Raw genomic sequence first — 10,426 nt, forward strand, 5'->3', positions numbered from 1 at the left:
GCATTCAATGTTTTTGTTCTATGTTTGTATTTCTGCTTTTGGCCTGGTATGGTTCTCAATCAGAGGCAGCTGTCTATCGTTGTCTCTGATTGAGAACCATACTTAGGCAGCCTGGTTGTCTCTGATTGAGAACCATACTTAGGCAGCCTGGTTGTCTCTGATTGAGAACCATACTTAGGCAGCCTGGTTGTCTCTGATTGAGAACCATACTTAGGTAGCCTGGTTGTCTCTGATTGAGAATCATACTTAGGTAGCCTGGTTGTCTCTGATTGAGAACCATACTTAGGTAGTCTGGTTGTCTATGATTGAGAACCATACTTAGGCAGCCTGGTTGTCTCTGATTGAGAACCATACTTAGGTAGCCTGGTTGTCTCTGATTGAGAATCATACTTAGGTAGCCTGGTTGTCTCTGATTGAGAACCATACTTAGGTAGCCTGGTTGTCTCTGATTGAGAACCATACTTAGGTAGCCTGGTTGTCTCTGATTGAGAACCATACTTAGGTAGCCTGGTTGTCTCTGATTGAGAATCATACATAGGTAGCCTGGTTGTCTCTGATTGAGAATCATACTTAGGTAGCCTGGTTGTCTCTGATTGAGAACCATACTTAGGTAGCCTGGTTGTCTCTGATTGAGAATCATACTTAGGTAGCCTGGTTGTCTCTGATTGAGAATCATACTTAGGTAGCCTGGTTGTCACTGATTGAGAATCATACATAGGTAGCCTGGTTGTCTCTGATTGAGAATCATACATAGGTAGCCTGGTTGTCTCTGATTGAGAATCATACTTAGGTAGCCTGGTTGTCTCTGATTGAGAATCATACTTAGGTAGCCTGGTTGTCCCTGATTGAGAACCATACATAGGTAACCTGTGTTCCCACTATGATTTGTAGGTAGTTGTTTTCTGTTTAGTGTATGTCACCTGACAGAACTGGTTCATTTCTTCCTTTCACTTTGTTATTTTGTTTTGTGTGTTCAGCCTAATAAATTAACATGGACACTTACCACGCTGCATATTGGTCCGATCCTTCCTTCCTCAGACAACGAAGACATTCGTTACAGTTTCAATGTGTATCACATCAGCACTGTTGAACAAATGGTTCCACGGTCTGCAAGCTCAGATATAGTAGCCATGGGGCCCCGTGTGTGTGTGTGTGTGTGTGTGTGTGTGTGTGTGTGTGTGTGTGTGTGTGTGTGTGTGTGTGTGTGTGTGTGTGTGTGTGTGTGTGTGTGTGTGTGTGTGTGTGTGTGTGTGTGTGTGTGTGTGGCCTAGGGCAGGAAATGAGGAAACCTCTGGGCTGCTCTGTGGATATTTGTCCGCTTTAGCTTCGAACATTTAGTTTAAACAGACATGAAGCTGGGTTCAGGTCTAGTTCGCTGTGTGTTTGTCTGTGTGCGTGTGTGTGTGTGTGTGAGAGAGAGAGCTTGTGCAGTTAGTAATGCTACTTAAAGTCACACTTGCTCAGTCCTGTTTTTAGCATATGCATGTGTATGGTGTGTACACTGTAAAACATGTATTGTAAAATGTACAGCAATTGGTCAGTAAGTTACTGTAATTTTACATGACAGTTTAACTACCATTTTACATTATAGCTACAGTAATCCATTTTATGATAATCCATTTTAAGGTACCAAAAATATTATTGTAATCTAATTACAGTATATTACTGGAGTTACCCATGCAGCGACATTACCCAGTGTTCTTTTTCAAGTTTACATTTTTACGTTTAGTGTTACGGCTGTCGTCGGAATGAGGTGCAGTGTTGTACATTTTTTATTTATTAAATGAACACCAACAAAACAACAAGAAAGATAAACGACATGTAAAGTATTGCAGCGCTCACACAGCAACTAACAAAAACAAGATCCCACAACAGAAAGTGGGAAAAAGGGCTGCCTAAGTATGACCCCCAATCAGAGACAACGATAGACAGCTGCCTCTGATTGGGAACCACACTGGCCAAAAAACAAAGAAATAGAAAACATAGAACGCCCACCCCAAAATCACACCCTGACCTATCCAAATAGAGAAATAAAACGTCTCTCTAAGGTCAGGGCGTGACATTTAGGTCATTTAGCGGGTGCTCTTGTCCTTAGTAACTTAGTCAGTGGTTCAACCCAAGGTTGAAAAAAAACCCATCACAATCAAACCATGTAAAAAAACATGTTAAATTTGCGTATGTCATTTTAGGCGAGAATTGGAAAAAGGGTCCCATCTGTTTCAGGATACATTTAACTTCAATTTTTTTTTATTACAACAAGATATCTTTCCATATACTTCTTGGTGTTTTATATCACATGAACTTAACAAGGCCTTAAGAAAGTCTTCTAAATTGATAGTGACTACAGGGCAAAACAAATAGAAAGGACGTGGTTAGCCACTCAACTATTAAGGTTTGAGACTTTGCTTGCCACTCTGATCTATCTCCTATATACAATACCATATGCCCACTAGTGTTCAAAAGGTTTTTTGCGATTCTGTATTTAGTGTTGAGTTTCAGGACAAGGTTTGTAGAATTCCTAAAATACGGTATGTTACTGTATTCTGTGAGGTACAGCATTCTAACTAATATAGCCTCTTACAAGGCACACCTTAAAATATGTTAATGAGCCATAGACTCTTCCCCTGCCAACAACATCTTCCCACAATGCACCATAATTAATACTTTTAAACACATTTACGGTATTTTACTGCATTCTACAGTGAAATTACAGAAAGGTCTTACAGTGTGCTTTAAAACAAATGTATGGTATTTTACTGTGCATTCTATGGTTTTCTACTATATTATACATTATCATAGAGGTGACACGGGCAGTTGCCCAGGGCAGCATCTAGCCAGGGATGGCACGGGGCGCCCGCACAAAAGAAATCGGAATAGTGACATTTGTGCGATCGGTTTCCTATCGCTCATTTGCACGCCACGTCAATGATATCATGTCACCGTGTGGGACTGTGGGTCAATTAACCTTGTCGGAGTGGGCGCCCTGATTCTAGTTTGTGAGCTAGGCAGGCTACTGCCTGGGAAGGTCTCCCACTCAGCAGTATGAGATGGGGAGGGGGGCGGGGTAGGTTGACCTCAGGTCTCCCCACTGGAAGCCCGAGGTAGGGGGAAGGGGGGCGGGGTAGGTTGACCTCAGGTCTCCCCACTGGAATCCCGAGTTAGGGGGGCGGGCGGGGTAGGTTGACCTCAGGTCTCCCCACTGGAAGCCCGAGGTAGGGGGGGGCGGGGTAGGTTGACCTCAGGTCTCCCCACTGGAAGCCCGAGGTAGGGAGGGGGTGGGGTAGATTGACCTCAGGTCTCCCCACTGGAAGCCCGAGGTAGGGGGCGGGGTAGGTTGACCTCAGGTCTCCCCACTGGAAGCCCGAGGTAGGGGGGCGGGGTAGGTTGACCTCAGGTCTCCCCACTGGAAGCCCGAGGTAGGGGGGCGGGGTAGGTTGACCTCAGGTCTCCCCACTGGAAGCACGAGGTAGGGAGGGGGGCGGGTAGGTTGACCTCAGGTCTCCCCACTGGAAGCCCGAGGTAGGGGGGGGGGTAGGTTGATCTCAGGTCTCCCCACTGGAAGCCAGAGGTAGGGGGCGGGGCGGGGTAGGTTGACCTCAGGTCTCCCCACTGGAAGCCCGAGGTAGGGGGGTAGGTTGATCTCAGGTCTCCCCACTGGAAGCCAGAGGTAGGGGGAGCGAGGGAATCTTTCAAATAGCGCACTTCTAACTTTCTACAGTACTAATGCAATGAGTAAAATCAGTCACACTACGAAATGCTACCAAATAATCCACAATTCATTCATAATACTGTGATATAATACTAGTTTCACAGACACATTGTTGCATTTTGGTTTGTGTGAAGTCGTTAAGAATAATATAAAATCAGTCTGCACATCACCAAGGTGAATTGGTTTAGTCTTGACTCTAGGTTGACAGTGTTGGGGGATGGGTAATGTATTGATGCTTGGTTGACAGTGTTGGGGGATGGGTAATGTATTGATGCTTGGTTGACAGTGTTGGGGGATGGGTAATGTATTGATGCTTGGTTGACAGTGTTGGAGGATGGGTAATGTATTGATGCTTGGTTGACAGTGTTGGGGGATGGGTAATGTATTGATGCTTGGTTGACAGTGTTGGGGGATGGGTAATGTATTGATGCTTGGTTGACAGTGTTGGGGGATGGGTAATGTATTGATACTTGGTTGACAGTGTTGGGGGATGGGTAATGTATTGATGCTTGGTTGACAATGTTGGGGGATGGGTAATGTATTGATGCTTGGTTGACAATGTTGGGGGATGGGTAATGTATTGATGCTTGGTTGACAGTGTTGGGGGATGGGTAATGTATTGATGCTTGGTTGACAGTGTTGGGGGATGGGTAATGTATTGATGCTTGGTTGACAGTGTTGGGGGATGGGTAATGTATATATGCTTGGTTGACAGTGTTGGGGGATGGGTAATGTATTGATGCTTGGTTGACAGTGTTGGGGGATGGGTAATGTATTGATGCTTGGTTGACAGTGTTGGGGGATGGGTCATGTATTGATGCTTGGTTGACAGTGTTGGGGGATGGGTAATGTATTGATGCTTGGTTGACAGTGTTGGGGGATGGGTAATGTATATATGCTTGGTTGACAGTGTTGGGGGATGGGTAATGTATTGATGCTTGGTTGACAGTGTTGGGGGATGGGTAATGTATTGATGCTTGGTTGACAGTGTTGGGGGATGGGTCATGTATTGATGCTTGGTTGACAGTGTTGGGGGATGGGTAATGTATTGATGCTTGGTTGACAGTGTTGGGGGATGGGTAATGTATTGATGCTTGGTTGACAGTGTTGGGGGATGGGTAATGTATTGATGCTTGGTTGACAGTGTTGGGGGATGGGTAATGTATTGATGCTTGGTTGACAGTGTTGGGGGATGGGTCATGTATTGATGCTTGGTTGACAGTGTTGGGGGATGGGTAATGTATTGATGCTTGGTTGACAGTGTTGGGGGATGGGAAATGTATTGATGCTTGGTTGACAGTGTTGGGGGATGGGTAATGTATTGATGCTTGGTTGACAGTGTTGGAGGATGGGAAATGTATTGATGCTTGGTTGACAGTGTTGGGGGATGGGTAATGTATTGATGCTTGGTTGACAGTGTTGGGAGATGGTAATGTATTGATGCTAGGTTGACAGTGTTGGGGGATGGGTAATGTATTGATGCTTGGTTGACAGTGTTGGGGGATGGGTAATGTATTGATGCTTGGTTGACAGTGTTGGAGGATGGGTAATGTATTGATGCTTGGTTGACAGTGTTGGAGGAAGGGTAATGTATTGATGCTTGGTTGACAGTGTTGGGGGATGGGTAATGTATTGATGCTTGGTTGACAGTGTTGGGGGATGGGTAATGTATTGATGCTTGGTTGACAGTGTTGGGGGATGGGTAATGTATTGATGCTTGGTTGACAGTGTTGGGGGATGGGTAATGTATTGATGCTTGGTTGACAGTGTTGGGGTATGGGTAATGTATTGAAGCTTGGTTGACAGTGTTGGGGGATGGGTAATGTATTGATGCTTGGTTGACAGTGTTGGAGGATGGGTAATGTATTGACTCTTGGTTGACAGTGTTGGGGGATGGGTAATGTATTGATGCTTGGTTGACAGTGTTGGGGGATGGGTAATGTATTGATGCTTGGTTGACAGTGTTGGAGGATGGGTAATGTATTGACTCTTGGTTGACAGTGTTGGGGGATGGGTAATGTATTGATGCTTGGTTGACAGTGTTGGGGGATGGGTAATGTATTGATGCTTGGTTGACAGTGTTGGAGGATGGGTAATGTATTGATGCTTGGTTGACAGTGTTGGGGGATGGGTAATGTATTGATGCTTGGTTGACAGTGTTGGGGGATGGGTAATGTATTGATGCTTGGTTGACAGTGTTGGAGGATGGGTAATGTATTGATGCTTGGTTGACAGTGTTGGGGGATGGGTAATGTATTGATGCTTGGTTGACAGTGTTGGGGGATGGGTAATGTATTGATGCTTGGTTGACAGTGTTGGGGGATGGGTAATGTATTGATGCTTGGTTGACAGTGTTGGGGGATGGGTAATGTATTGACTCTTGGTTGACAGTGTTGGGGGATGGGTAATGTATTGATGCTTGGTTATACAGTGTTGGGGGATGGGTAATGTATTGATGCTTGGTTGACAGTGTTGGGGGATGGGTAATGTATTGATGCTTGGTTGACAGTGTTGGGGGATGGGTAATGTATTGACTCTTGGTTGACAGTGTTGGGGATGGGTAATGTATTGATGCTTGGTTGACAGTGTTGGGGGATGGTAATGTATTGATGCTAGGTTGACAGTGTTGGGGGATGGGTAATGTATTGATGCTTGGTTGACAGTGTTGGGGGATGGGAAATGTATTGATGCTTGGTTGACAGTGTTGGGGGATGGGTAATGTATTGATGCTTGGTTGACAGTGTTGGAGGATGGGAAATGTATTGATGCTTGGTTGACAGTGTTGGGGGATGGGTAATGTATTGATGCTTGGTTGACAGTGTTGGGGGATGGTAATGTATTGATGCTAGGTTGACAGTGTTGGGGGATGGGTAATGTATTGATGCTTGGTTGACAGTGTTGGGGGATGGGTAATGTTTGATGCTTGGTTGACAGTGTTGGGGGATGGGAAATGTATTGATGCTTGGTTGACAGTGTTGGGGGATGGTAATGTATTGATGCTTGGTTGACAGTGTTGGGGGATGGTAATGTATTGATGCTTGGTTGACAGTGTTGGGGGATGGGTAATGTATTGATGCTTGGTTGACAGTGTTGGGGGATGGGTAATGTATTGATGCTTGGTTGACAGTGTTGGGGGATGGGTAATGTATTGATGCTTGGTTGACAGTGTTGGGGGATGGGTAATGTATTGACTCTTGGTTGACAGTGTTGGGGGATGGGTAATGTATTGATGTTTGGTTGACAGTGTTGGGGGATGGGTAATGTATTGATGCTTGGTTGACAGTGTGGGGGGATGGGTAATGTATTGATGCTTGGTTGACAGTGTTGGGGGATGGGTAATGTATTGACTCTTGGTTGACAGTGTTGGGGGATGGGTAATGTATTGATGCTTGGTTGACAGTGTTGGGGGATGGGAAATGTATTGATGCTTGGTTGAAAGTGTTGGGGGATGGGTAATGTATTGATGCTTGGTTGACAGTGTTGGGGGATGGGTAATGTATTGATGCTTGGTTGACAGTGTTGGGGGATGGGTAATGTATTGATTCTTGGTTGACAGTGTTGGGGGATGGGTAATGTATTGATGCTTGGTTGACAGTGTTGGGGGATGGGCAATGTATTGATGCTTGGTTGACAGTGTTGGGGGATGGGTAATGTATTGATGCTTGGTTGACAGTGTTGGGGGATGGGTAATGTATTGATGCTTGGTTGACAGTGTTGGGGGATTGGTAATGTATTGATGCTTGGTTGACAGTGTTGGGGGATTGGTAATGTATTGATGCTTGGTTGACAGTGTTGGGGGATGGGTAATGTATTGATGCTTGGTTGACAGTGTTGGGGGATTGGTAATGTATTGATGCTTGGTTGACAGTGTTGGGGGATTGGTAATGTATTGATGCTTGGTTGACAGTGTTGGGGGATGGGTAATGTATTGATGCTTGGTTGACAGTGTTGGGGGATGGGTAATGTATTGATGCTTGGTTGACAGTGTTGGGGGATGGGTAATGTATTGATGCTTGGTTGACAGTGTTGGGGGATTGGTAATGTATTGATGCTTGGTTGACAGTGTTGGGGGATTGGTAATGTATTGATGCTTGGTTGACAGTGTTGGGGGATGGGTAATGTATTGATGCTTGGTTGACAGTGTTGGGGGATGGGTAATGTATTGATGCTTGGTTGACAGTGTTGGGGGATTGGTAATGTATTGATGCTTGGTTGACAGTGTTGGGGGATTGGTAATGTATTGATGCTTGGTTGACAGTGTTGGGGGATGGGTAATGTATTGATGCTTGGTTGACAGTGTTGGGGGATGGGTAATGTATTGATGCTTGGTTGACAGTGTTGGGGGATGGGTAATGTATTGATGCTTGGTTGACAGTGTTGGGGGATGGGTAATGTATTGATGCTTGGTTGACAGTGTTGGGGGATGGGTAATGTATTGATGCTTGGTTGACAGTGTTGGGGGATGGGTAATGTATTGATGCTTGGTTGACAGTGTTGGGGGATGGGTAATGTATTGATGCTCGAGTGGCAAATCAACACAAATTTGTTTCTATTTGTTTTTGTTGCTTCTTTTTGATATTTATGAGTCTTATTTTTGTATATATTTTTTATATGTATATAGTTTTAAATGTTACGATTATTTATTTGTGGCACTGATGGAGGGGGGGGGGTTGCCCAGGGAAACATACAAGCTAGAACCGCCACTGGGTGGGAGTGTGTGTGGTAGTAGAGGTGAGGTATAGTAGATTATGTTGGAACTATTAGTGGGAGTGTAGTGTATGATAGAGAGGTGTAGGAGGCTATGTGGAGATGAGAGCTTCTGTGTGTGTGGTAGTAGAGGTGAGGTATAGTAGATTATGTTGGAAATATTAGTGGGAGTGTCGTGTATGATAGAGAGGTGTAGGAGGCTATGTGGAGATGAGAGCTTCTGTGTGCGTGCATGTGTGTGTACTGGGGAGCTGAATCCTGTTGATCTAGAGGACGTTTGTTTTAGTGGAAACCAAATCTCTCTGACCTCCTTTGTATTCTACCCTCTCCTACTGGCCAGGCCACAGCGGGATGTTAGAGATGACACGCACACACACTTCTAAGGAATCAACGTTTTGCTGTATAGCCCTGGCCACCCAGAAGGCTATTATGTTTTCAGATTAAGCAGATGGATATGCCAACATCATTGCGATTGTTTCAGTTTGTATCAGTGTGTGTGTTTGTGTGTGTTTAATTTCTCCCCAGTCTGTTGTATATTTACCTATGATGAGCCCCACCAGGATTTTGTCCCTGTACATTTTATTGGGCGTTAGTTTAAGAAGCAGATTATTGGTATAAAGCAGTCAGCAACACGGACGTAAACCTGAGCGAGGTTTCATATTGCTGACTTACGTGAGGATGAATACAAGGGATTGTTAACACATTTGATCAGTGTTTTTGTAGGTTTCAGCTCGAGGGTTGAGCTCATGATAACGTTTCACAGTAATATTGTGTGTGTTGCGTACAGTAAATTGGAGTCCATTGTGTATTTTGTGCTGAAATATTTAGCCCTAGTCAATAATGGTGTGCTAGCAATTAGCCTGGCATGCTATTGGCAGGCTAGGAGTCATCAGGGTGAATTAGCTGGCACATGACCTAGACTGATCCCATCCATCTCCATCAAGCATTAGTTATCAGCTGTAATTGTAATTACCATGGTTGTGAGCCCCCCCCCCCGCCCCCACACACCCAACATGCAGACACGCACACACCAATCCTGACAGGGTAAGACATAGTTGAGAGGTGAAAAGTGCAGTCGGCATCCACTCCCAGTTCCCAGCATGTCTAGAGTGAGGTCAGTGTCTGCCCGTCGGGCCACGGCCACGCAGAGAATCATGGGAAAGAGCGGTGGAGAAGTAATCGCAGTCAACGAGGGGGAACCAGGCTGGCGGAGACGTCACTAACACCCATTAAAAGAGAGCGAGAGAGAGGTTGTGTGTGCCCTTGTACAGTGTATGGGTGCATGGGTGGTACTCTCTGGGACAATAAAAGGCTCTCTGAAAGAAAGGGTACAAGTAAATCCCGGGTCATGTTCAGTAGGCGTGAAACGGAAGAAAACAATGAAATGGAGTAGAACAGGGTGGTTCTATTTGAACTTGTCCAGTAAAAAAAGGTTTGCGTTGTTTTGCTACACTGTGGCCTAATGAACATGACTTTTCCGGTTAGAATAACTAGAATAACTTCAATAAAGATTTTGATAGCCATTTAGTGGTAATGTTCATAACTGTACATACGCTTTTGAGCCTTGTATAAACTGTTGTGTTTTTCTCTCCTCTCTCTTTGTCTCCTCTCTCCTCGCCTCCTGGCCCTGACTGTATCTCCGCACCAATCTGATTCAGAGGGGTTGGGTTAAATACGGAAGACGCATTTCAGTTGAATGCATTCAGTTGTACAACTGACTAGGTATCCCCCTTTCCCTTTCCGTTTCCCTTTCCCTCTGACACCACTCAGGTAAGACATGAAAATGCATCAATACTCACACAGGCATTGTTTGAAAGGCTGCTCAGTAGTAGCATGGCTATTACAGTATATGTGGGTGTTTGGTATTACTATATAGTAGTTGGTGTTGAGTTTGAATGCTCCTCTTGTGCTCTCACAACAGTCGTATCTTGTCCATACACCACGCTGGCAGAGTGAGGACATGGACAATGAGTGTGAGGTGGAGTGTGTGTTTCGTTGTAGAGGGGCTTT

The 10,426-nt window shown here is 45.0% G+C and overlaps 1 long non-coding RNA gene across 2 annotated transcripts in view; it reads left to right on the forward strand.

Annotated features, from left to right (window-relative positions):
- LOC127911968 (uncharacterized) overlaps window positions 1-10,171 on the forward strand; it is a 134,393-nt gene extending 124,222 nt beyond the window's left edge. For both annotated transcript variants that reach the window (XR_008079886.1, XR_008079887.1), the window contains exon 3: window positions 10,075-10,171. This is a non-coding gene — a long non-coding RNA (uncharacterized LOC127911968). The remainder of the gene's footprint in view (window positions 1-10,074) is intronic.
- The last annotated feature ends 255 nt before the right edge of the window (window positions 10,172-10,426 follow it).

The sequence above is a fragment of the Oncorhynchus keta genome, chromosome 26, assembly GCF_023373465.1.
Source record: "Oncorhynchus keta strain PuntledgeMale-10-30-2019 chromosome 26, Oket_V2, whole genome shotgun sequence".
In the NCBI taxonomy this organism is placed as follows: Eukaryota; Metazoa; Chordata; class Actinopteri; order Salmoniformes; family Salmonidae; genus Oncorhynchus; species Oncorhynchus keta.